Source organism: Phyllostomus hastatus, unplaced genomic scaffold, assembly GCF_019186645.2.
Source record: "Phyllostomus hastatus isolate PE091 unplaced genomic scaffold, TTU_PhHast_1.1 phas_scaffold_21, whole genome shotgun sequence".
NCBI lineage: Eukaryota > Metazoa > Chordata > Mammalia > Chiroptera > Phyllostomidae > Phyllostomus > Phyllostomus hastatus.
Genome location: NW_025334017.1, coordinates 41,356,043 through 41,383,670, shown reverse-complemented (window position 1 = coordinate 41,383,670; position 27,628 = coordinate 41,356,043). Strand labels below are relative to the sequence as shown.

Genomic DNA, 27,628 nt, shown 5'->3' with positions numbered 1-27,628 from the left:
AGATCGTTAGAGCACGCTGCACACGGTCCTAAACCCTCCACAGACGACCTGGTGCTGTCTTGTTCGCTATGACTCATAGGAGTGAGTGCTATTACCATCCCGTTTTACAGGCGAGAAAACTGAGGTTTGGCACGTCTAAGCAACCTCCACCAGAAACCCGTGCTCTGTGCCACTGGGCCCTGTACCCCGGACCCCTGCGTTTCAATGTGACTCTGACATTCACCAACTGTGTCACCTGGGACAAGATGCTCCGCCCCTCTGGGGCTTTACTTCCTCCTCTGCAACTGGGAACCATCACCACACCTGCTTCATATTGAGTCTTAGAACTGATGAATGAAAGTGCCCACTCCAGGGTGCAGCACAGAGCAGCTACTAAAATTGGTCACCTTTCGATCGGTGTGTGGGAGAGGTGAGACAAACACACAGACAGATGGACAGGCTGACTGGCCTGGCTCCTTTAAGAAGGGAACAAATGGACCATCAGGCACAAAGAGCAGAGAGACACACCTTACGACACCCACTGCTATGGGGAGCCAGCCAGCAAACCAATCATGCTGTTTTCTCTGTTCCCCAGCGAAGTGGGGCCTAAAAGAGCGGAGAACTCAGGAGAACCTGGCAGGACACGAGAGCCTCCAGGGACAGCAAGGAGAGCAACACAAAACTGTCGAGCGTTGCTCTTACCCGACCGCCCCTGGCCCCAGGAGTGACAAGGCAGAGAAGGCATACACAGTCCCCAATAAGCAGTCCCGGCCCAGCTTCAGGGCCGCCAATAACTCCCTGCAGCCTCAGGAGCTCCCCAGCACCTCAAGGCAGATCCGAATCCCAAGAAACCAAGTCACGGTCCTGTTCAAAAGCTGCAAAGGGAACTTATGAACAACAGTCAGAAATAAGGAGGGGCTGTGCTGGGTGACAGGGGCGGTCTGGGATCATCCAGAGCCCAGACCTTTCTGGAGACGGGGAGGCATGGAGTGAAGGGTTCGAGTGGCCCAGTATCTTAGTGGGCGCCACCCTGCACCCCGTCAGATTGGTGGACTAATAAAGAGGACGAAGGGGTGGTCTTGTTTACAGCCCTTTGCCAAGGCAGGTACCTGGGGCAAAGTAGGTGCTGAATAAATTTTTGTTAAGTGAGTGCCTGAGTAGGCTCCTGCCCCCCAAAAACTGCCCCGTGCAGTTCTGCCACTCAGTGACATGCCCAATGGGAGATGAAGCTTCCCTGCCCCTCTGCAGCCACACTCAGCAGCAGCCAAGGCTGGTGCAGAGGCAGCCCACCAACATGCAGTGGAGCAGGCTCAGCTCTGGTCCCTGCAGCCCAGGCTCAGTCTGGTGACTCACATGGTGACTTGTGGGCAACAGGAGGCTCGGGAGCACCGACGCCAGACTGCCAGCTTGCTCTGGCCTGGCCCCTTGCTGAGGGCTTCGCGTGCCCCTCTCGGTGGGTCCTCCTACCTCGTGAGACACAGATAACCATTCACATTTCAGGGATGAACAGCCCAGGACTCTGCGAAGCTAAGCAGACAAGTTAAGGTCACTCATCTAGAAAGTAAAAGAGGCAGGATTCACATTCAGCTCTGCCCATCCTCCAAGTCCAGGATCATAGGTCGAGCTGGAAGTATGGCCACACCCAGGCCCAGAGAGAGCAGCAAGCAAATTGAAACAGAACCCCCTCCATCTTGGAGTGACCACACACTGGGCAAAGGTCTCCAGGATCTGCCCCCACCACACCCAGGAAGACCTCCCCTGTCCCACCTGGCACAACAGCACCAGCCCCTGACTGGTCTCCCTGTCTCCAGGCCACCCCACACTCACACGGACTCTCAGTGGGAAAGCAGGATCAGGGCTGTCTCCTTCCAAACCCAGGACTCGGTAGCACCCAGCACACAAGCGGCACTTAAATATTTGTGACCTTGAATTACACAACGGATCAAGTCCCATCTACAAAATGGGAATAACAATATGAACTTCCAGGATGTTGGGAAAATAACTCATGAAAACAACTGCTCACTAAGGTCCATAGTGTTATAAATATATTGCTGATTCCCACCAACCTTTATGGTTGACAAACAGAAAGAAAAATTAATGTGTGAATAACTTAGCACAAGACTCCACATGCACTGGGGAATATATACATGTACCCATGTGTGTGCATGTCTGTGCATGTATGGAGTGTCTGTGCGAGTATGCATGAGGTATCACTAACAGAGACAGAAATGTTGTATGTGGTTGTTTTCTAATTGACAATGGGAGAAGGGACTCAGGTGCAGCTCGAGAAGCTGGAGCTTGATATCCGCCAGGTCAACGGCCCACAGCCAGCTCATCTGCAGACACTGCACCAGAGTCCTCCAGACAGACAGACAGTGATGTGCCCACGGCGGGCTGCCGCTCCGCCGCTCAGTGGGGAGATTGATGAGCTGGGGCTGGACAGGAGGAAGCAGGGATGATCTCCTCCAGAGCTCACCTTTGAAATCTTACCGATGGGACAGAGAGAAAACACGTGCAATGGAAGTTTTTGCATGCCCTACACGGTCCCCACTCCCTTCACATGATCCATCTCACACGGAGCCTTCCTGATCCTTTCCCACCATGCCTTCCTTCATCCCAAGGCCGGGAGAGGGCCGAGAGGACGGAGGCACCCAAGTTGGATATGTGGTGCTGTGCATGCCTGTTAGGATCAGAGGAGGGGTGAAAATACAGTCCGAGCTGCCTGCCTGGACCCCACCCGCACCCTGGGGTCTCCTCGCACCTGTGGCTGGACCCCCCAATTGCAGCAAGTGCTACAAGAGCGGCAGGAGGGCTATGCGTGCACCCCACTCCAAGCAAAGATGCAGCCCCTGCTCCCAACGCCTCTTCCCTGCAACAGCCCCCCACAGTGAAGTTCCCAGGAATGGGGAGAACATTCACCAGAGGAAGCGCGGGGATGTGGAGGGAGGAGGAAACGGGCCGACCGGCCCTGCCAAGTTTTCCAGAGGAAATGAGTAACCCGTTGTTAGGCAGTTACACATCGCCAAGCGAGGAAGTGGCATTGTCTGGGGACCAGCCGAGGACCTTACATAACAGGCACCCCCCTCACACGCTGGTCATGGCCGTATTTGGGGATCAGCATAAACATCGGACAAGCACTCTCTCCTGTGTAAACACTGGCTTTATTTGGGTGGTGGAGAGAGGTCTGGGCCGGAGTCTCCGCTGGCTCGGTGCTAAGAATTAAATTGACACAGTCTCCGAAGCTCACATCAGTTCTCATCGGCTCCCTTCTAAAGAGTGGCCGTGTGGCTCAGCGGTTAAGCCCAGGCTCAGGAGCCAGGCTGCCGGCTGCCACCTCCACTGCTTACCAGCTATGTGACCTGGGCAAGTTGTTCAATCACTCTGTGCTTCAGCTGCCTGATCTGCAGAACAGGGAAATACCTGCACCTGAGTCCCAGCCTGGCTGAGCAAGAACAGGGGCATCAGACACACACGGTGCTCAGAACAGTGCTTCATACAAAATAAACTTTCAGTGATGTTCCAGGCAGGGTGCTGGGGACCGACACCATGCTGCTCCCACCTCTCAAGGTGGCTCACACAGTAACAGTGAACTAAAGGGTCCCGGGGGCCTGTGGCACAGTCTAGGCAGGGTCCGGTGGCTGCAGGAAGGAGGAGCAGAGCGGTCACTTCCCCCAGACACCTTAGAAACAAAAATGGACAAGGACCTCCCTCGAAGAAGCCGGCAGAAAAGGGAGGCACAGAAAAGAAGAAAGGCAAAGTTTTTACCGGAGACATACGAAGACACTAGCAGAGGTTAACACAATCCTAAAATTCATACCAATTCGACCGACACAGTCGTGGCCCAAGATCAGGGCAGAGAGAAGATGCCAAAGGGTGTCGGCTGTCCGTGGGGTCCGTGGGTGACCCCCTGCTCTGCACGTGCGGCCACGTCGCCGTGAAAGGGAGGAACCTGTGAGACCCAAACCCTGGTACCTGCTGGTGCCAGCTAGGGGCCCTGCAGCCACCGTGTCCCCTCCTACTCGCCACAGCCACTTAAGGAAGACCCTGTCAAGTGTTCCCATGCACACACACGTGCACACACACACACACCCTTCAGGATGAAAGGTAAGGAAACGGGGGCACAGAGGTCAAGTCCCCGGTTAAAGCACATTTGTTTAAAGGGTCAGAATTCAAACCTGAGTCTGGTTTACTCTCCATTAAAGGGATTCTCCCCCTTCACTGGTTGGTTAGTTGAATTATTATTATTATTACTATGAATTTTGTTTAGAGTTCCTTTTTTATTGAGATGTAACTGATATAACACTGTATTAGTTTTAAGTACACAATACAATGATTTGATATATGTGTATGTAGTAAAATTATCACCACGGTAAGTCTAGTTAACATCCATCAGCATACATAGTTACAATTTCTTAAAATCTGGAGCGTGAATTATTATTGTTAAATACAATCACAAACTCAGAGCAAAGTTGAAAGTACAGTGCAAATCCTTTTTCCTTACGCTGCGTGGGAGCAAAGGGCTGGTTGGTGCCCCATCCCCCCAGCACACTTAGCAAAGGCAGAACATTCTACCAGCACATCTGGAAGTTGGCACCGGCGTGCAACTAACATCTAATTCTTATACCCGGTCCACGTTTCCCCAGTTGTCCCCAACCAAGCTAGCTGTCGCCACCCTTCCCTCTCCTTCCGTCCGTGGCCATTCCTCAGTCACTGCTGAACTCTCATGACCTCGACACTTCGGCTACAGGGCCATAGCTTTGAAGCACGTCGCTCCATTTGGGTTCGTCCGATATTTTCTCACGATCACATCCACGACACGCGTCTTCATTAGCTTGGGTTTTGCAGGGCGAGGTACAGAGATGGCTTCATTGCAAAGCAAGAGGTGGCAGGAGGGTTTCGGGGCAAACGTCAAACGTCTAGGTCAGCGGCGGCGATGACAAGCTCCACGCAATCATCTCTCATGGGCGGGGCGGGGGGGGGGGGGGCGGGGTCTGAGTTTACGCCGGAGGGAGGGGCCAGGCCGTCCGCAGTCTGCACACGGCGACACCGCTGAGCAGAGAGACGCTGGCACTGTTCACTCGTGCCAGCTTTGCTTACAAATAAAAAAACATTTTTAAAATAGAAAAACCTCAGAGTTCAGCTTAAAAAGACCTTTCATGCGGTGCCAGGCCTCTCCCTCCCCACTCCCCCCGCCTCCTGGCCTGTCACAAAGTACAATACACATGTTTATCTTGCTTCTGAGAAGGGGGATATTAAAATACTTGAGGATTTTCCCCTCCTAACCCTGGCATGCCGGCTCCCACCGGCTGCACGGCCACATATAATGGAGTGCAAAAAGCAGCAATTATGGCTTTTGCAAACACAGGGAACTTTCCTGAGGTTGGAAGTCACATCACTTGAAAGGCTGACTTTCTTCAAACTTCCAGGAACAGAGTGGCCCAGAGCCCGTCTATTTAAAGGTCAGCCGAGCCCTGCTGGATTTGGAGGGCTGCCGCGGACACAAGCTTATTCTCGGCCCCCGTCCGCGGCCACCGCGGCGGGCCGGCTGTGAGCAGCACTGTGTCCCGAACAAAGGGGAGAGAGGGAGCGCGGGGGCCAGAGGCAGGGCCAGAGAGAGATGGGAGACTGGACGGAACCCATCTGCCTCCCCCTTGTCCACTGCGTCCATGGGGGGGGGGACGGCGGGGCCAGCAGTAGGGGCTGGTGGCCAACAGGGTGACCTGCTCACACATCTCAGAATCAAGTCTAGGTCCCAGTTTTCAGGGATGTGATGCTTCCTTATGTCTCCCTGTGAACTCAGCTCTCTGGGTCCACCCCCTGGAGACGCCGACCGTGGACAGGTGGCCGGAGATGGCCCCTGTACCCTCTTGCTGAGGTCGCCAGAGGGGCAACAGCCTGCCTCACCCAGCAACCACACACAAAACCTTTTGAAAGTGTGTAACGCTTAGCTTGGTGTTCGCTTGTACAGCTCTGCGTTTATATAAACTCATACGCTTGTTCTGTGTATGAATACAGAACTGCCCAACTGCCAGCCGATTCAGAGGTGCCAAGTACCCAGAAAACCCTGCTGACAGAGCACCTATAATGTGCACGGGCCCCTGTGGGTGGGCGGTTGGCTCAGCTCCCCACCCCGACATCACCTAGCTAGCGGCGGACAGAGCCAGAATTCCAATGCCCCCCGGTCTGACCGCAGACACACTCTCCTTCATCGTCAGACCCTGCACACACCCCCCATGTTCATGAAGTCGGCAGTGCAGTAAAGGACAGACCCCACGCTATCCGACCAGTAGGCCTCTGCTGGGACGTACTGATCCTTCCTGCCAGGCACCTGAGAGGGCTTCCAGGAGGAGGTGACCTTTGACTATTGCCACTGATGGAGCTCAGCGAGAAAAGGAAGAGCAACCCAGGAAGAAAGTACAATGTGAAGCCAGGAGGCCCCCAAAGGCCTGGATGGATGGTCATAACTGGCTGTCACGGCTGAAGTCCCGAGTGGGCGAGAGAGGCCAGGAGTCCCTTGGGACCGTCCATGGTCTCTATGCACTGAGCATCAACTGGATGACAGTCACTGTACTACCTCGGCCACCCAAGTGATCCTGACCCTGAAAATAATGTCAAGAAACAGGTGACCAGGGCAGTCTCCAGGTAAGTCACCATTACTGGCTTCCTGACTACCAGGTGGCAGGGCTTGGGACCCCAGGGCCATCTGGTCCCAAGGCTAGTGAGCCTCCCATGTGTCTTTCCAAGTGTCCTTTCCCTTCTGCTGAGGGCACTGCAGACACAGGAAAGGGTGCTCCGGGAGAATGAAGGGAGGGAAGAAAGGAAGCGGAGGGGGCGGGAGGGAGGAAGGAGGGGAGCCGTGCCAGGACTGTGATTCAGTGCAGACCTTCTTGAGTGACCGATCAGCCTGAAAAGGCTTTGAAACCAAAAGCAACAAAACGAAACACCCAGCGGGCCAAGCCAGGAAGCTGGAGCGGAGACTCTCCAAAGCTACACGTCACCAGAGGGGACCCAGGAAAGGGGCTTTGTTACCAGAGAGTGTCTTAGCCCGTGCTCCTTAGACGGACCCTGAGCTGGGAATTCTCCTTTGCATGATTATAGGGAAGTCTTTTGAGGAGAAAGGAAGTGAGGGGCACAGGACAGGCGGTGGCGGGGGCGGGGGGGGGGGGGTATTCAGCAAGGACATGGTCTCAGCTGGACACAAGCCTCAGCTTCTGTACCCCTGAGTCAGCAGGGCCAGGGGAGGGGGTGAGCAACTTCCTGCATGAGGCAGCAAACCCCCAGAGAGGGGGGCCGCCGTAAAGGTTAGCAGCTGGTGGTGGTGAGTGTGCTGTTCTGGTAATGGGGACCTCAGGCAGAACACGGGCAGCGTCCACTGCAATTACTCATCATGAGTGACTAGGGGGTGACCCCGAATGATAACAGCCCCATTTTTTTGTTGACGTTTCCTGCAGCGCCGGGCTGCCTACGCCAGGGACAGGGCTGGGCCTGAGTCAGCCTCTCAAATGAGTGCTGGCAACATCTGGGCCTGTGAGGGACACAGCCGGGAAAAGCACTACCCTGGGGACGACGGAGCCAGACAGAGGCTCATGTCTGGTGGGAAGTGAGACCAGAAGGACGCTTGGGGGAGTCACATCTCTTCTCTGCCCCCGTCCGCCACAGAGAGCCAATGCAAACAGAATGTCCCATTCTCCCACGCCCCCCCCCCAAAAAAAAACCTAACAGAATGGCCTGTGATAAAAGTATAGATTTGCCCAAGAGATTATACCTAATCGGATGTTCGCCACGAATTACCAGATGGACCAACTACAGTGCTTGGCATACAGCTAGTGCCAAATAAAAGCTGAGTGACTTGTCAGCTGTACACATTTTCACCTCTACCGTGTTACCCTTCTAGACCTGTCCCTGAGCGGCGGAGACTCACGTGTGAGCGGGTTTTGCCTTAGTCACATGATGCTGGACCTGCCACATCTTGCTCTGTCGGCTCAAGGGTTTCACCGCCTCCGCGTGTGCATCAGCAGGTGGACGGGTGCACAGGACGGGGTCTAGCCACACAAAGGACTTTTACTCAGTCATAAAAAGGAACTAGGTATCGATACAAGGACAAGTTTCATGGGTAACACTCGGACACCTCATGCTAAGTGAAGTAAGCCAGGCACGAAAGACCACGTACAACATGCATCCACTTATGGGCACTGTCCAGAAGAAGACAGAGCCACCGAGACGGACAGTAGTCAACTAGTGGTTTCCTGGGGCTGGGGAGTTGTGGGGGGACAGGGAGGACAGCTGATGGGTACAGGGTTTCTTTTGGGGGGGTGATAAAAATCCGTCCTGAAACAGATTATAGAGATAAAATCACTCACTGTAGATGGGTATTCTGGGGTAGATGCATTCTATCTCGATTGAGCTATTAGTTAAAAGCAGGAGCTTTACTGTCACATGAAGGAAGGACAGTAGCACAGCTCACGATGGATCCCAGCCATGGCTGGTAGCTTTGAGAATAAATACAGCGTGCTCCATCTGAACAATTCCATGAACACACAGACCCGTGTCTCCAGGCACAGCCCCCCAAAGCAGAGAAGACACTACCAAAACCCAAAAGACTTTCAGGAGAGCTGCTGGCCCACGACCTCCCCCGAACGCCTCACCGTCCGCCACCACAACAGAGGGGCCACGCGGCGGACAGCCAGAAACTCTTATTTTGTCTCCTGCCCCGGGCGAGCCCTAAACAGTGGGAGTTAAATATTTATAAAGCAGTCACTGTTTGTTTAAAGTCCGATCTGCACTTGCGAGGCCTGATGCAGGGAGATGCTGAAGTGACAGCTGATTACACAACCCAGGGACGCGCCGCGCAAAGGCGCCTGACAGTTCCCAGGGCTCCGGCCTCACCTTCTCCCTTTGCTTCGCAGCCCAGCTACTTCCTCCTCGTCTTCCTCATCCCCACACCCACTGAAGAAGACAAAAGAGCCCTCTTCACCAACAGCCTCAGGTCTCCTTGCTCATAACATCATGTGAGGGTTCCTAGGAGAGTGGGGTGCTGTGGGGAGAGGTCTTCCTTCAGAGTCCCCACCGCACAGAAAGGGGGGCCTCCAAATTGGGGTGGGGAGGGACGCACGGTGGACGAGGAATGCCCAGCCATCCTCCTCCTGTTTGTGCCATTTACCAGTGCTGGGCCCCAACCTGAGCATCGGACCTGCGGCTTCCACCTGCTCTGCCTCGGGGTCCCCCATGCAGATGACGAAAAGGCCCACCTGCTTCACAGAGTCGCATGTGAGTGAATGAGATGGCCCCTGCAGGCATCTAGCAACGTGTCACCTGCTTCCAATTCCTAGCTCCCCTGTGACTCAGCCGTGACCGTGGGCAATTCCGGTCACTTGTCCCAGCCCTCTTCCGTGGCCTTATCAGCACACAAAAATAAATGAGGAAAGACCTGTTGTTAAGTGACAGAACACTGCCAGAAACACTCATCAGGGCCTATCAGTGCTGCTGGTAAACCCTGGTGGGGTGAGGGGGCTGCCGTAATGCTTCCCCTGATCCCCCATGACTCCTCTGATGGCCGGGACACCTCTGAGACTGGCTGAGGCTCAGAGACTGTGTGTGTTCTGCTGCCCTGGGAACAGCTTGGCCCCATGCTCCACCCCGTCTTCCCCAGGCATGCTCGGAACTCCCGCCCATTCTGCTCCACCAGAACGTCCACGAGCAAAGGCAGAGGGAAGGCCCTAGAGAAGTAAGGACAGGACCCCGCCCAACCCTGCAGGCCCCCTCCCTTCTTCCCACCACGTGGGCAGCCCGGAGCCCCAGACACACAGCTAAGCGGGTAAGGGCTCCTTTCCCAGGGGCTCTCCCCGCGAGGTGAGCTGAACCAGTGAAGGGATCTCTGAGGACTGCAGAGGCCGAGGGAAGGGAGGAGCTCAGAGAGGTGCAGCTAAGGCGGAGAAGGGGGACCAGCCGGAGCAAAGACCAGGACATGGAACCGTGTGGGAAAGAGGACCCAGAAAAAAAACATTCGGAGCCACTTAAAATAAGGCCCAGATCTTCAGAGGAAGTAGGGCATGTGTGTGCCATGGGCAGGGGGGAATTCATCTTGAAAACACCAACAACCCCCTCCCCCTTGCTTCTGATTCCCAGCTCTATCCCCCACTGGGCTGTGACCGTGAGCCACTCACATCACTTGTCCTAATCCTCCTTGGGGGAATTTATCTTGAAAAAATTTGTAAAATATTTTATATTCAGAAATTAATAATTTATCAGTCATATACTACACATGCATAATATATAAATTATAAATATAAAATAAGGTTTGTCCGCCTCATACTTAAATCTGTGGCTGTCATTTCAAACGAGGCCCTAGGTGTTCGGGGACACACGGAGAATGAAGCTAACGCCTAGGCTTCTCCCTGCCCATGTTCTCTCTCTGCCTCTCTCTGCCTCTCTCTCTCTCTCACACACACACACACACCCTTCCCTCCTCATCATTAAAAGGATCATTTTACAAAAGACCTTTCAGGGCATCACTAATTTTCCCAAGGCCCCTCTTAATTTTTTTTTATCGCTTTCTTTTGATTTGCTGAAAGGGTCCTCATCTTTTCTTCCCCTTCTCTTCTTCTATCACTGGTCTGATCCCGCCCGAGTGCCCCGGTCTTCCCACAGCTGTATGTACTCAGAGTCCCTTCCTGCTTCTCTCTCCCCTGGAGCACAGGGGCAGTGAGGACCCACGCTCACCCTCCTGTTCCATCCACCACTGCTTTCCTCCCACGGGGACGTGAGGTCCCACGAGGGCAGGGGCTTGCTTGGTCCACTTGCTCGCCACTCCCTGCATCACCCTCCCCCCACCCCCGGCGTTGGGCACCCCCTCAGTGCCTGGCTCACAGGAGGTGCTGGTAAGTGCAGGGGATTCAAGCAAAGCACCTTCCCTGGGGTCAGGAAACCCCACAGCGTAGGCAAGGCACACAATTTCTGGCATTTGACCTTCCGTGCAGAGAACAGCCTGTTACCTAGCCCCACCCCCGTCACGCCACTGAAAAAGTGGGCAAGCACAACAAACAGGAGACGCTTCAGTATTCCATCAGAGTCGCACGTCTATTAGCCAATCAAAGGCCAGGTCTCTCTTTGGCCCACTGGCTGGAGATGCAATTTGTCTTTCCACTCATTTACATGCTCTCAGTTCAATGTCTACAATTTGTAATTTCCATGTCTTTAACGTACAGCTGACTGTTGAATAACCCGGGAGTTAGAGGTGCCAACACCCCCAGCTAAAAATCTACATACAACCCTGGACTCCCCCTAAACTACTTGTCCCTGGGGTCCACGGGGCACTGGTTCCAGGAGCCTCCACAACTTCTGAAATCTGTGGATGCTCTCGTCCCCTGTGCCCACAGGCAAAGCCAGCCCTCCGTGTCTGCAGGTTACAGGCACGGCTGGGTAACAGGATAGGCGTCTAGTTCTAAAAACCCACCTGCACAGGGACCCCACCCTTCAAACCCATGTTGTAAATGCTCCTTGTACGTTAACAATTTTTCCTTCTATTTTTTTTTTTTTGCAGCTGTTTTGCCCCTAAGTGATTTGGTGACAACTTGTTAGCAAATCAATGTTATCTGCTTTTTCCAAAGTACGAAATGTAGTTTTCACTCAACACCCTCTTTTTATACTCAATTTTCATCAGTGTATGTAATATTTAATTACCAATACAACGAACATTTGGTAAAAGCCTTCTGGGAACACCAGTATCAATAACTAACATTTAATGGGTGTTTACCACGTGCCAGGAAACACTCTTCTGAGCCTCTCCATGTATTAGCTCATATAATGATCCTAATCACCCAGGAAGGTAGGCATTCGTATCAGTCGGACTTTACATCTACAGCATACTGGCACAGAGAGGTTATTTAAGGTGCCCAAGGTCACACAGCTAGCTAGACGGGAGCGGAACAAAGCTTTGAATCCGAGGGAGCCTGGGGACCTGCTCGGTTTGCTGCACAGAGAGAAGGGGCATCATCCGTGCGCGCAGCGAGGTCAGTGAAGAGTGTCTGCAGTTCTTGCCTGAGACTGACAGAGGTTTACAACGTCTGGCAATTAGTAAATGACTGATGGTCGTCGGATGTGGGTGGGCTGGATGTTAGCAATGGGTTTATCAGCAGGTATTTTCACTTTATGATGGCTTTTGCTCCCCTGTGCAATCTGTCTGCAGGGACGCAGACACGGAGCACCTTAACTCTGTGTGGCTGCACCACGACCTGCTGGTGGGGGAGAGTGAGTGGTGAAGCTGGGCTCAGAGGTACAAGCAGAGGTGTCAGAGCAAGGGGTTTGGATTTACCCCGTCCAGAGACGCTCTTCTGTCCAGCGGTGGCCTGCCGCCTGCGCCTGACCAGTGGCAGGAGAAGGAGGGAATCCCCAAACTGCCGGTGTGCACGACGGTCAGTGCAGCGGACAAGGAGAGAAACCCGAGATCAGGATGGTGGGCTCACAGGGGAGGCCTTGGGGGCTTTCCTGCCACTTTCTGACCTTCCTAGAGACCCAGAACGCCCACACTGCTAGGTCTGGAAAGGCTGACCCATACCTGAAACAGGTAAGGCCCAGAAAGTTTGAAGGCCCTGAACAGACTCTCTCCAGGCAGAGTGGAGATAAAGCATCTGACCTCCAGGCTCCCGGTTCAGTGTCCCGTCTACCACCCTGTACCACAATCTGCAACAGTGCCTGGAAAGTCGCCACTCGGGGGCGGGGCAGACCCCCCCAATTTCACAGAATGGGGGAGAAGCACTCAGCCTCCAAAGGGTGAAACCCAGACACACTGAAACATTGTCACTGAACAAACACCCTTCCAGCTCTTCCTCGGAAGAGGAAATGGCTTTGCCACCTGAATCCCTTCCACGAAGCAGACGTCACCTCCCTATTTCTTGAAAGAACTGGCATCAAAGAGGACCATTCAGCTCCTTGAGATGCTGAGATGGTGCCATGCTAGCATGGGCATGCTCTACAGCAGCCCAGGTGCTGCCCGAGGTGCGGTGGCAGGTGGCTTTACGAACTACACACACATGCAAACGCTCCCTTAGGCTGCACTGCTCCCAGCTTAAAAACAGCCCCGTTCCTGTCCCCCACATACAGCCATGCCACAAGGGCGGGGACACTAGCATACACTCAACGTGTCCTACGCACGGGCTGTATATTACTTCGTCTAAATGCATCCTTAAACAGGAGCCAGGGAAACCAACATCCCCCAGCCAGGGAAGTGGCTAACCAGTGGAGGAGACTCAAAAGGGACTTGGCATCTCCCTTTGTCAACCTGAAAGCTGTCGTCGTCTGTGAGAGGGCCCCTCCGAGGGCCCCTCTGAGAGTCAGGACCCACAGAGCTAGGAGAAAGCACCCATGATGCAGAAAAACATGAGAACCACCAACATCATCTTCCAGTGGCAGTGAGTACCCCGTCAACAGAGGTATTCAAGGGCTGACTGAACAGACAGATGGTCAGGACGCTATAAACAGAGGTTCAGCTTATCTTATGGGTGTTAGGGCGGGACTGCAGCAGGGATTCTGCGAATGAATCAAGTCTGAAGCACTTGCTGGCTCTGTTACTAATGTACATGGGAAAGGTTGTACGACCTAGTTTGAGGAACTAAACTTACGTAACCTAACTCTATCCAAACACATACACACACACACATACACTGCAAAGTTAGACGAGCTACATGGATGGCACAAGCAAAGTCTCCTTTCTTCATTGGGCCATCTGCTTGTCATTTATGGAGAGCCTATTCTGTGGTGGATACTGTATGAGAGCGCAGGTAAATAATGCAAGCCTCCAGATCCAGTGCCCTAGTGCCTGAAGTGCAGTGGGTCAAGTTCATCCCCTAGTTTAGAAGACAAGGAACATTCCCCAGGGCCTACTGGGCTCCAGACAGTGCATAAAATAAGCTGTGAAGGCCACGGGAGTTGGTGGGGATATCCCCCCTGACGAAAGGGGACGTAGAACAGAACACGTTCACTCGGTCCGTGGAGACGCCAGCACCCCAATCCAGCCAGCCCCGCCCCAGCCCAGAGGGCACCCTCTTTCCGGGACACCAGGGTGCCGCAGTGTAAAATCTGACACCCAAGGAAAGCCGCTTTGCCAGGAAAGTCAGAATGTGCCCGCTGCCTCCGCTCCTCCATCCAGACCTTCCAGGGCCATTCTACGGTTTCCCTGATATTTCACCGCCAGCCCCCGGTCGGTTCCGTTCCGGTGACTCTGCCCACCCCACACGCAGGCCCAAGGCGCCCGGCTTTGAGAGCGCAGATGAAAGGCCACGCTGCCGTGCGCACGAGGTCCGAACAAATGCCAACTGCTTTCATCAGGAAAACCCCAAATTACCCACTTCTACACACAGTCTTTCATCTCCCACGGGGCAAGCAGAGGCTGCTTATTAGAAGAGCGGCTTTGTCCACCATCTCCCTGGCGGGGGAAGGCGCAAATGCCAGCGTCACCCTCGGAATCACTGCACGGGCCCCACTCTGCCCTTTGCCGCAGGATGCTGACTGACCGGACAGAGAGGGGGTCTGTCCAGCCGGCCGCCACCACTGCACGGAGTGGGCGCTGCCAACAGACCGGCCGTCCCCAGGCCTGGAGCTGCCAGAGCACTGGGCCAGCCAAGCCACCGCCGTGCGCCTCCCACACACACGGCCTGCGGCCCCAGGAAACAGAGGTTTGGGATGGCAGGCAGGCATGGGCCGGAGAGCTGACCAGCCCTCTCTGTCCTCCTCGTCTTTCCTTTCTCTCTCTGCTCTCCAGCAAAGCGAGCAATTGAGAACTTCCCAGCACAGATTCTGGCATCAAAGGGGGCCTCTGAGGTCCTGGGCATTGCTCCCCCGCAAGCAGGACAAGCCTGTCCTGATGTCGTCGAGGAAGGCAGACCATAGTCCTCTTCAAAGGGACCTGCAGGAGCAGCAGCCCACCGCTCCCGGGTTCTGCACCCCAGCACTGGTTACATTTCTTTTTCCACTGTTCGTCCAGTATCCATGTGCCACTCACGACTGTGAGCTCTTTAAACCAGGGACCCTGGTTTAATCTCCTCTGTGACTTAGTATAATGCCTGGTCCAGAAGGGCTGCTTAGTAAATGTGGGTGGGTGGGGGGAGAGATGGATGAATGGGTGGGTAGGGAATGGGTAAGTGGACAGAGGGAAGGTGGACAGATGGCCGGAAGTACAGGCGGGAAAACGGGAACGAGACACAGAAAAGGTTGCAATTAGGGACCACCAAACACACCCACCACTATACCTGCCAGAATCATGGGACTTTGAGACCAAAAAGCCTTGCGAGATCCTGTCTCACCCCCGCCCCTTAGTTTGCAGTTGTGACAACTAAGACTCCGACTAGAGGTGCCTTGCCCAAGGTCACGTGACTGAGGGTGAGCGGCTCCACAGTACCACCCAGGGCTTTTGGCAGCCTCGGTTAGACAGAATAAAATGGGAACCATCCCGCTGTCAGAATCGAAATGATGCCGGTCCTCCCCTGACCTGTGCACCCAGAGAGAGGCATGGCTTCAGCGGGATGGAATCGGGACGAAGAGGCGGATAGGGAGGAAGGAATGCAGGTCTCTCGTGTTGTAAGGCAAGCTGAGGGTGACAGCCCAACCGACTTCTACCACAAGGGCCAGTCCCCCTGCCCCTGAATCACAGGACTCTTCAGCAGGAGGGAGGAGTGGAGCGGACTGAGTGTCTTCCTTTATTCCGTCTACCTGCAAAACGAATTCCTGCTGCTAGGAAGGGAAAAGCAGCCAAAACCCAGACACCAGCGTGAAATCACCCATCTCCAGCTTGTTCATGGAGAACACAGACAAATCAATGGACAATATTTTCTGATGGCCTACTGTGTGTTCAGTCCTGAGCCAAGCGTACACGGGACAATCAGAAGTCCGAAATCTGGACCAAGCCCACAATTCGGGCGTCGACTGTCCCACTGCTCACTGACTCTCTTGGTCTCGTAAGGGATCAGGGCTGAGCACTGGCTGCAGGTCCCTCTGCTGGATTTTGGAGTCTGGGTCTCTTCTCTGCTGAGTGTGTAAGAAGTCTGAGCTTTATTCAAGGACTGATCACCCCCATCACTCGTGTCTAGTCTCTGCGGTGCTTTTTTATTCTCAAAGCACTTCCCTGATGTGGACGCATTCCATCCGACCAACAACCAGCAACCCACCCAGAGCACGGGTGTCCCCATGCTCTCTCACTGCGCATTTAGGGAAACTGAGGTACAGGGAGTTTAAGAGACTCACCTGAGGTCACCCAGCAGAATGGTGACTCAAACTCTCGTCTTCGGCTTTCTTTCTGCTACAACGCTTTTCCTCCCTGTGAGGAACGTGAGGAGTCTGTGCTGGGAAAGACCCTCTCGGGCAGCTGCCAAAGTGACCCAGACCGCGGAGGACGTGGGTACGTGCAAAGTAAAGGGCAGGCGTCTCATGGAAGAACAAGAGCTGAGCTCCTTGGAGTCTGTACGGTGCACCCACGGGGCTTAACGCAGCTCCTGACACGAGCCGAGAATCTGAGGCAAAGCAAAACTAAGCCTTCTGTGCTGCTGAGGAGGAGGACAGGAAAGCGACCAGGTCGGCATCAGGCAGACCCCCTGTGCCACTGCTGTCTGTGCCCTGAGGCCCCACCTTCTCATCTGTGAAATGGGAATGATGGGGCCGGATCCATCTCCACAGAATTCAGTGGGGTCAAGTGTCAAGAGCCTTTCTTTCCTCGTCTCTCACAAAGGGGCCAATCGACCTTCTCCCCCGGGAGGGCCACGGGACAGCACAGGGGACACGTCAGCGCCAGAAGGCGGGCTGTCCTTCCCGTGGTGGAGTGCCACAACCCACAGAGTGCTCGCCTGCAGGAGCTCAGCAGCCTGTCCCACGCGACCGCGGACTTGCTGAGCAATCTTCAGCAGAGGACTTAACTGCTCTGAGCCCCCGTGCCCTGGTCTGTGAGACGGAGTGCTGCTGACACAGCACCTACCATATAGGGTAGTTGTGAGCATTACACGAGTTAACACCTATAAACCACTTAGAAGATGCCTGGCGCACGCTCAGCAATTCAGCTAGCTGTGATGCTCGTACACCTTCAGTACAGCAAGCAGTCCCTCCCTAGTCTAAACTGCCCCTGCTCCAAATGCTCCAACTGCAAGGACCTGAGGAAACGGGGGTCCTCTCAGGGAAGGGGAGACACAGCCCAAAGATTCCCCTAACGAGGGGCGCTCAAATCCAGGTCTCCCCCAAAAGCCAGTTAAGCCCTAACCCCCTCCCCATCCGCTACCTCCCGGCCCTGAGCCGCACCCATTCTTTATCCAGCGCGAAACCAGCACCACCCGAAAACCTGCGGTGAGGTTCGGTTAAAACAGTTAATGGTAAGGAAGGCCACTCTTTCTGTCTTCGCCTAAGATAAGAGGAGTCAGAGGCCCGAAAGGAGCCAGGATGTCACCCGCAGCCCTGACCTCTGGCCACACCAGAGGAGCCCAACGTCCCCAAGCAGCACAAGCGTGCCCCAGATGCAGCCGGGGTTAAGCTCTGGTTCTGGAGCTGTGCCTTTGAGCAAGTTTCTCAGTCTCCCTGGGCCTCAGTTTCCTCCCCTGTAAAATGGGGAAAGCACAGGGGTTGTAGTGCAGGGTAAGGACCAAGGAGCCCCACACAGAGCCTGGTGCGTGGCAGCCTGTTCCCGGTGGCCATGGTCTCCTCCAGGGACGCTGCAGTTCGTGGCAGCCGGAGTGACCATTCTGGGTGAATCCTAGCTCCGGGCTTGGCCCTGCGGGGACTTTGCAAAGGCGGCAGGTTAAGTGCTGGGGGTAGAGCAGCGGCCCCTTGGCTCTGCTGTGCAGGTAGGCGAGACCGTGCTCAGAAGCACTGGGCTGCAGCCTCCCGGGCATCTCCCGACACAGGCGCACCTGGACCCGCGCAAATGACAGGCCGGCCGAAGCGATGTCCAGAATGAAGGAACGTGGCTGTCACGAAGGAATGTGGCAGCTATCAAGGGGAGCTGGGCACAGGCTGCAAACAAAAGGGGGAGGTCACCCCCAGTTCTGGGAGTCCTGCTGGTCCGGCCTCCTCTGCGCCACTGGGTGGTTCAGCACAGGTGGAAGGAGAGGGGTGTCAGGGGCCAGCCTGCTCCAGGCTCTCTGAGCCCAGGCCTGGAACTGGGGAATTGCGGGGGGCCGGAGTAAAGCTCACGTCCCCATTACTTCCCAGAATCCTCTTCAACTGCAGTGCTTCGGTCAGAGCTTCTGCAAGCAAGCATGACCCAGCCCTCCCTCCTTCCCCCTCCATCTCCCTCTCTCTCATCACTACAGGTGAGGCGGATGGCGCTTCCACCTACAACCCAAGGCCCCTCTCCTCAGACTCTAGGCAGCCAGGAAGCCAGCAGCCACGCTGAGATCCATCTCAAGAGTCCAGACCACGGGAATGTCTAGCCAGCAGTCCCACCATGGGTTAGAAACTGAACACGGAGCCCTAAAGGACAGATGGACGCAAGTGTGGGCACAAGTGATGAGGACCAGCGCCCCAGACCACCCATCGTCCTGACGACATGAAGCCCAGGGCTCCCGAAACGACTGTGTGTAGAAGACTGAGATTTGGTCGTATTCCGTGGGGCTGGCTACAGGTCGCCTGGACACAGTACCCAGAAGAAAGGGAAAGGGCAAATTCCAAAAAGATGACGCAGCCACAAAAACCAAGGCAGAGAATGGTATGAGGGACGCACGGCCACGGGGCAAGTACAACGGAATTTCCTCCTTAGTTCCGGGAAGGCGTGGGACCCAACCCCCCTCGAGGGAGGCCGCTGGAGCCAATGAATGAGGCTCTTGTTCGTGGTCGGGAGAGGAGGAGCTCGACGAGGAAGGAGCGGAGTATACACTGCTGCCTTGCTCCTCCTCAGCTACCGCCCCTCTGTCCCCCAACCCCCTTCACCATCTCCTCATTTCCTTAGCTTGGAGAATCCAAAACCTGCAATCACTACGGTGATGACGTAGAAAACAGGGTCTTCGGTGATCACTTTGTGGAAAAATATAAAGGTCCCACATTGTCTTTCTGCAGCCCACGCTTCCTGACCTAAGGCATGGACATCTAAGTCACTGTGTAATAAACCAGGAATCTGTCCCCAAAACAATACACTCTGAATTGCTTGTGGTTTATTTTTCCTCTCTGCCAGCCCTGCCCACTTCTCCCCCCTCCCCCATGGCCACAGACCAACATGCGCCCAGCAAGCCAATAGCACTGGGGTATGACTTCCTGTCATCCCCCACTGTGCTGGCCACTGGATTATGACTTCCGGAGACACTGCAGGGGACCAAGGAATGTAAATATAGCCGATGAGTGTCATTTCCATCAGACTAAAGACCCGGCCTCCCGCAGGCCCCGCTCTGTCCATCTGGGCCCAGAGTCCTGGCAGTAAGTGCAATGGGTTTGGACATTTTCTAGGGTAGGGAGCAGGCAGCCTGCGGAACATGGTCAGGAGTCCCGGGGAAGCCTGGAATCCTAGCTGAGACCTTACACGCCTATCAGGTGAGAGAGTCAGAGTTTACCCCTTGGGGTGCTGGGGGATTATTTAAGTTTTGGCATATGGTTGGCATGCAGTAAAGGAAGAAATACACAGGCGCCATGCCATCAACAGTGCCCTGTGACATCTGGCAGAACGGACAGGAGCAAGACTGCAGCGTACCCCCAAAACATAACAAAAGCCCTGGCTCTTCCAGGAAGCATAACCAAGTCCCCGCTCTCCCCACCCCCACCTTGCCACTCTCATCGCAACACCCAGGACATCAGATGTGTCCACAGCCACTTCTCACCCACTCATCCCACCAAAGGGTCCACTAGGTAGAGCCTGAATCTCCCCCAAATTCCCCTTTCACCAGTGCCTTTGTTGCTATCTAACCACTTATCATTCTCAGGAAGATGAGAAATGCCAGGGCTGTCTGAACTCAAAATGCAATGTTAGCTGGAAACCTCAAAGCCATGTGGAGGCATTTATCTTGGTGCTAACTAGAGAGCAAGCGAAACCCCAGGAATGGCCTAATTAACCCTGCAAGCAGCAGCTGGGCATTTTTTCTGGTCTCGCTCTCAAGCCTTTTGCAGGAAAGGCCGAACCCAGGTGGTCATTAGGTTGGTCCGTGAAGGCGGGGTGAGGAGGGCATCTGGCAGAAGGGCCCGGCCCATCCTGAGAGCCACGGCAAAGTGCCTGTGGGATGTCGGCCAGCTCCTGACCTTCTCTGGTCCACGGGAGGTCACTTGCACCGTGGTGCCAGGATGACGATGGCCAGGATTCACGGAATCCGTGGTGCGGGCTGGGTGCTGCGCTAAATGCTTCATTGGAGCATCTCCTTTAAACCTCGAAACCTCTCGCACGGAGGCCGTCTCAGTCTGCTGAGGCTGCTGTAACAAATACCAGACACGGTGGCCTCAGACAGACAGTTATTTCTCACGGTTCTGCACACCAGGGTGCCAGCAGACCCCGTGCTTGGTGAGGGCCTGCTTCTTGGCTGGCAGACAGCCGTCTCCTCCCTGTGGGCTGTCTCCTCCCTGTGTGCTCCTGGACCTTCCCTTGCTGTGCATGCATTAAGGTCTCTGTCTTTCTCTGTACAAGGACACTCATCCCCAGGGCCACCCTCACAGCCTCATCTCACCTAATGACCTCCAAAAGGCCCCACCTCCAAATCCCACTGCATGCAGGGTTAGGGTTGTATTACCCAATACCACTGTCAAGGGAGGCTGGCCACAGAAGAGCACTCGTCCCTCGGGGGTCTCCGTGCTGCACTGGGGGTGGGGGTTACGGTCAAACACAGCATTTGGACCAAGGTCTCTCCTGGCACCAGTGCCCGCAAAACCAGATTACCCAGGAAAGAAACCCTCAAACCCCCATATGACAGCCACAAGGCAAAGTACTGCCGACACCCTCTCCTCTTCTCTTCCCTACGTCACACCCAAGCTGCCCATGGGCACCGACTCCAGTGTCCCTCCACTGCCCGTGGCCTCACGCACGCCCTGCACGCAGCTGGAGCCAAACACGCACGTGACGACTGACGACACTTCACCGGCTGTCGAGTGGCTTCGCTGTCCTGCTAGACGGGGTCTCACAGGTGAGGTGACAGCCCCTGCGGTCTGCCCAGGAGCTGGACGGTCAGTGATGAAACCAGGAAAGTCCCTGACCACCCAGGACCTGCCGGTCCTCCTACTCACACTGTTACTGTCGTTGTTGCAAAGGTTACTGGGGGAGGGGGTGCTCCTCAGTGGAGGGTCACAGACTTCTTTCAACACCCTATATATACATTCCCATACATTCCGAATGTTCTGCAAAGTCCTCGTAATTGTTTTATCATCAGGGAAAACACTCACTTCAGAGGAAAAAGAGGCAATTTCAGAGTATACACACAATTACTTTCCCACTGCCAAACCCAGATTTTCCATGTCTAGTCTTATGTTTTTAAGACGAAAACAACTCTCAGGCCTGTGTTTGTTTGATGCCCTCTTAGGTTCTCTTGCTCCTCCCGGCTCCCCCACAACACCGGCCCTCTCCCGGTCACTCCCTCCGCAGGCCGTTTCTGCACAGCCCGCTGCCGACCCACCTGCTCCACTCGCAGGCTCCCGTGCTGCAGGCTTTGCTGGAAACCCCCACTCCTGGCCGAGACTGGCTTCTGCAGTGGTCATGGTGACTCTCCGCCCCCCACCATGGGGACATGAGTGGCTGAGGTCCTCAGTAAGGGTGGGGCGGGATTCTACCCCAGCCCCAAGCTCTCAACCCAGACCCCTCACCCCCATTCCCCCCTGCCATATGCTCCTCAGCTCTCCACGCAGCACCAGCTCAGCCTCCTCCAGCTCCCCCACACTCCACCCAGCAATGGTCCCTGGGACCTTTAGAACCAGCCTAGTGCCATCCACCCACGCAGGCTCAGATGCTCCGGTTGACCCTTCACGGTTATCCTTCAGCATCAGTTTCTCTGCCCCACGCCCACAGATTGTTCTCTCTGCTGACCAAGCGCTGCTTCAGCAGAGGGCCCCTCGGCCCGGCTCCTTCTGCACCCGGCCTGACTCCGGTCCTGCCCTTGGTGCTTGCCTCACCAGCCCCCAGAATTCACCCCATTCAAGCATGCAATGAGCTGGCACTGGTGCCCAGCACTGCCCACCCAGCCTACAAATACAGCAGCCGGCATCACTCCCCCACCTTCAAGTTCACAGGCTCACAGGGAGACACCTCAGTAGCCAGCTCATTCCAACGGGTCAGCAGTGTGGCAACCTCTGGCAAGACTGCAAGTGTGCGTGCATTCCCTGTGCACTGTGCCCCTGGGGGCACCCACACATGCCCCCGGGGACGTGTGCAAGGAAGCTCACCCCGGCAGTGTTTACGACAGCAAAATCCTGGAAACAACCCAAAATCCACCGCGAGGGGCATGAAGGAACAAACAGGGCAGTGGCATCACCCAGTGCACTCAATGCACAATGAGCAGAGCCAGTGTCGCGGTCACCACACACCTCCGTTACGTCACCTGCATCATAATCTTTAAACACGCAAAATGGTGTAACAAGTGGCCTCCAAACAGATTTGTAATAAAGGTGCAAGACCATGACCTAGTACAGCCCAAGTGTGGGGAAGCAGCACTTCTACGATAGGAAGAAAGTGGAATGGGAGCATAGGGTTCACAGACTTCACTTTATCATTTTTTTTTTTTACTTTTAAATTTCTTCAGAAGCAATGATGCAAAGCCGACACGCCACATCCTTTAACATTTGTTAAATAAGGGTTAAATGACCCTTTGCAGCTTCTTGTTTTCCATTTCCGATCTCGAGGATTTGCATTATGCAAAGAAATGGCCCCAAAACCCGACCATAGGTTCTGCAGGCCCATCTGAGTGAAGGACAGAGGAAATCAGAGAGCTGGGAATGCTCACAAATGGCCCCGAGCTCTGCCACTGCACAGGAAGGCGGGCGCCTGCGTCTTGAACACGCCTCAGCAGCCTGCTGCTGCCTGGCCTCAACCCTGAGCGGGGGGCTGGCCCCCATCCCCGAGGCCCCCATCACACTCCCTCACTGAGAATTCTGCCGCAGCCATCCTGCCTGGCTCCTAGAAGCCAGCGCAGTCCAGCCCTTGGGCACTTTCCCAGAGGTGACTCATTTGGTCCTCTCCACAAGCACGTGAGCGGGAGACACCAGGCAAGGACCGCCATCTCATTGAAATACGAGCTGGGGCCTCAGAGAAGTCCCAGGAATTGCCGGAGCTGACTCAATAACAGGAAAACAGGAGAGTCACAAACGCAATGACTTGCAAGTCTGACTTAGATGCAGGGTTTACTCTGTGTCAAGTTCAGAGGCCAGAACTCAAGACGGCCAGATTTCTTGCCTCAGTCGATTTAATTTTCACAATAACCTGGGTTCGAAGAAGAGTAAATAAAGGCCCAGAGAAGCCAAGCATCCTACTTAAGGTCACACAGCCGGGACCCCCTGGATTTTCCCCCAACAACCTCTCATTTCCTCAACAGGAAAACCCTTTTTCATGAAGAACATGAGCATCCTTTGAATATGCAACCGAGTCTGCCCGGCCCCAGGTGAGCTGAAAGCTGGGAGCTGGTCCCGCTAATGTTTATTTGTTTATGTCATCGCCTCCAGCTAAACCCAGTCCAGGGCTTCTGAGTGACTCAGAAACCTCACCACCAGCAGCTGCTCTTTAGTTAGAGCCAGATAAGCCTCCAGGGGGAGGGTCAGGTCAGGGCAGTTCCTGGTAATCGGGGGAGCTGGGGAGCGGAGCCCCTCTCCTCACAACGCCCACCCCACTGGATGGGTGGCATTGATGGTGACAGATAGAGGGGAGGGAAAGCCCCCTGCCCCCAGCAACTGACCTGCAAAAGGACTTGGACAACACAAAGAAAGGAGACAAAGCCTGCCCACCCCTATCGCAGGAAATAACCAACTTCCCAGGGAGGAGACAGGTGAGAGAGCACCCAGGACAGACAGAAACACACACTTGCACAGGCCTTTGCCAGGAACGGCCTAGGAGCCCGGGGCAGAGGGTGTACTTGAAACTATAGCAGGCCCCAAAAGCCCGGGATCTTTACCCAGCCCTGACGGAAGAGCCTCTTGGGTCCTAAGGTCAGAATAAATGAAAAAAAGATTTGGTTTTTGTTTGTTGGTTGAAGGCAACTGGGTCTTCTTTCAAACCTCTCCCCCAGCCCTTTATTCGGCCCCTCCTTTGGAAAGCTGAGGGTCATCCCCCCACTGGTTTCCATGTTCTCCCCTTCTCCCAAGATGGCCTGCCTTGTCCGCCTGGGTTGTCCCCTGTGCCTTTCTCGGGTTAACCAGGCACCTTAGGGCAGAGGCTCAGACTCTCCCACCCTGGCCCGGGCTTCCGGCCACCACCCTGCCCCACTACCAAGAGAGTTCCGTGTGCAGAGTTGCCATAAATCTTCAATGGCTTCCAAACTCACTGAGGGATAAAAGGGGGTTGGAGAAGGGTAGGAGGTCAAGCAGAGACCCTCCTGGAATCTGCTCCCTTCATTAACTTTGGAATTCCGCGGGCCAGTGTTTTCTCAAGACTTCTGACACTGGGCACTCACCCGGGAGGAGGGGGCTGCAATCCCCACACCCTGGGGCTCCAGATGGAAAAGCAGGGCCTCAGCCTCCTGCGCGGAGGGAGGGCGGGAGGAGGCCAGCAGCCACCAGCAGCCACAAGGCCCCCCTGGAGAGAACCGACACTTAGGGAGCATATAGTAGCTGGCCACACTAGGGGAAGGACTGGAGATTCAGGGGCATTATGGTCCTGACTCTGTAGACAAAGCACACGCAGCTCCGAGAGGTTTAGGAACCCATGTAAGGTCACCCGGCTACGAAACAGCAAAGCTTCAAAACATCGATGTGTTTTGCTCCCACGGGGGTCCCCGGGTCCCCTGGAGTTTGCACAGGGTCCCCATGAGACAAGGGCTATGACTCAGTCTCCAGGCTGAGTCTGAAGATTGAGGGTGCTCAGTGATAGCCACGCAGTCACTCCCTGGCCAGTGTTTATGGATGCCCAGATGTGCCTGGTTAACCTTCCAACCTGGCGAGGTGCCTGCACCCCAACCCCCTATTTATGTGCAGAGAAGCAGGTCCAGAGAGACCTGAAAAGCTGCCAGGCTTGTCCCTGGAGAAGGCAGAGAGGCTGGTGTGTGCTCCAATCGGTCCACCTTCGCCCCCCTACTCCGACTTAGCCAATGCTCAGACTGTGTGATGACGAGGCTGTGCTCTGAAGGCCACACTCTTCCAACAACGGTGTCCCTGGGGAAGTGTCCCGGCGCTCCCACAAGAAGTGTCTCAAGGGAGAAGAGAAAGTAAGCAGTTTCCCCACCAATGAGGGTAGAAAGGTCCAGAGGAAAAAGGGAATCTGCCTGGGGTCGCACAGCCCCTGGGGGCCAAGGCAGGAGAAAGGGCTGCATCTCGAGGCTCCAGGCAGGTTGGGCCAGTGGCTGTGGAAACAGAAGGAGCTGTTTTCAAATCCTGCCTGTGTGCCCCGGGGAGACCTGCTTTGCCTCTCTGTGCTCCAGTTACTTCAACACTAAAAAAGAACCCCATGAAATAGGGCCTACCCCACCAGTCTGTTCTGGGCTTGGAACGGAATAATGTCTGCTGACTGCCCTGCACAGAGATCAGCTTAACAAACAGTGATTACTCCTCCCTCACTGTCCAGAGGGGGCGCCCGTGCAGACACGGGGCCGGCAGAAAGGAGGGGGAGTGGGAGTCCCATTTCTCGCTGTGCCTTCTGGTGCCCAAGCCCACCCTGGCCCTCCTGGGAGGAGCAGGAGATAACCAGGACCACCACAACAGGGTTGTTCTAGGGAGTAACCGATAACAGGAGAAAATCCAGGGCTGTGGGCCATGCGATAAGCGAGGGTGCAGCGGCCACAGTGGGAGTGAGGGGGGAGATGGCAAGAAGAGGTGCCGGAGCCCTGCAAGGGCAGAAGCGGAAGGGGCAGTGCTGGGCCTCGGTGTCCCCCGCTCACTTGTCCAGCAGAGCTGCTCCCGACCCCAGGACAGGCCCGCCCACCCCTGCAGGCCCAGCTAATGCACCAGCCTTCCACAACTCCCCACACCCGCAACAGCATTGCTTGCATAGCTCCTCTCCCTGACCTGCTTGACCAAAGAGCAATGAGCATAGCGACCACCACTCTGGGCTGCACACTGCCACTCACCCAAGGGCAGGGGCTCCCGGACGACCAGGAGCCTCCAGGGCTGGACTGTGATGCCAACCCCACTGCATTCCCGGGCCTAGCATGGTGCCTGCCCCCATCACCCAGTGGGGGACCGAAGTCTTATGCAAAGTCTGTCTCTCCAGGACAACAAAGAGGGCACCCAGTTCTAAGGGCCCCAAGAGCATCTCACAGCTGGCAGTACTCAACACACACTCACACATACAAACACACACACCCCCTTCTTGGCTTCCTGCTCCGCCTTCTCTTGCATGAATAACCTTGGGAAAGTTACATGGCCTCCCAAGGCCTCAAAGTTCTCAACTGGAAAATGGGCACACCATCATCCACCGAGTGGGACTGTCGGGCCGGTTTTACAGACACTCCAGAGGAAAGTGTTTCCCTTTTGTCTTTCCTTCTCAGGGAAGCCACTGAAAGGAAACCACAAAGAGTGGTTCACTGTGATGCAATGCATAAGATGCCTACTATGTATTTAGCCTGTGAGCAAGATAAACATGTTTCCCGACCTCAGCGAGATGACTTTTGAGCGTGGGGGAAAGACAAGAAATCAGACACCTTGCATCGGTGGGTGTACTCTCACAGCTCACCCAGGAGCTACAAGTCGAACATGGTGGGATAACCAGAGGACCGTCATTTCCGTTAGGAGGTCAGGGAAAGGCCTTCTGAGCAATGCCACCAGCATGAGGGGGCCTGGGGATCCAATCAAAGTTGAACTCCAGGCCTCACCCCAAGTGTAGTCTTGGCAGCCCAGTGCCAGGTGGCCCCTGATGACCTGAAAGCCCTTGGACACTGGTTGTTTGAACTGCCACTCTCCTGTGGATAGCCCAACACCAAGACAACATCCCTGGGAGCCACCAGCCTCGCAGCTGCCAAGTCAGGACATGGGGGGCCAGTCCTCCTGCTTGTCAACAGCAGAGCCATGCCATAAGCCTTCATTGCCAAGTTCAAGTCCAGCTGTCCTCCCTCACCTGCTACTCAGCTGCCACTCAGCCTTCCCACGGGCTCCAAGGACTGTGGCCTTTGAGCAACTGTCCATGCCAACTGGCAGTGCCCAGTCCAAAGTCCAGCACAGTCCAGCCCAGCCCCCCGGCTCTGCTCAGAAAGGCTCTAAAGGCCCAAGTGACACCTACTTTCCCAGAAAGCTTTCCCCCAAGCAACAGTGAGCCCCCCACCATGTGCCCAGTGCCTGCTGAGTGCCAGGCCCGATGCTGCGATCGACACCATTCCTGGGAAGTATGACATTACTTCACTCTCATGGGATAGAGAAGGGCGAGGAGTCCCGAAGTCATTTCCCCGGAGTCACCCAGGAGGTACACCTGAGAGACTGAAACCCAGGTCCTTAGGCTCCAGAGCCACCCTGCTGCCATCTGCCCGTGTCTAACTCTAAGCACAGAGCCAAGGAACTGCCCCCTAATGCCACCTTCCCTCCTTACTCTCTGGTGTCTCACTTCGCTAACGGTCCTCTCTCAGTTCACCCTTTCTGCAGCAGCAGACAC

General features: G+C 55.2%; 1 long non-coding RNA gene across 5 annotated transcripts in view; it reads right to left on the bottom strand.

The window, feature by feature from the left end:
* LOC123833226 overlaps positions 1–27,628 on the bottom strand; it is a 152,925-nt gene that overhangs the window by 61,323 nt on the left and 63,974 nt on the right. The window lies entirely within an intron of this gene.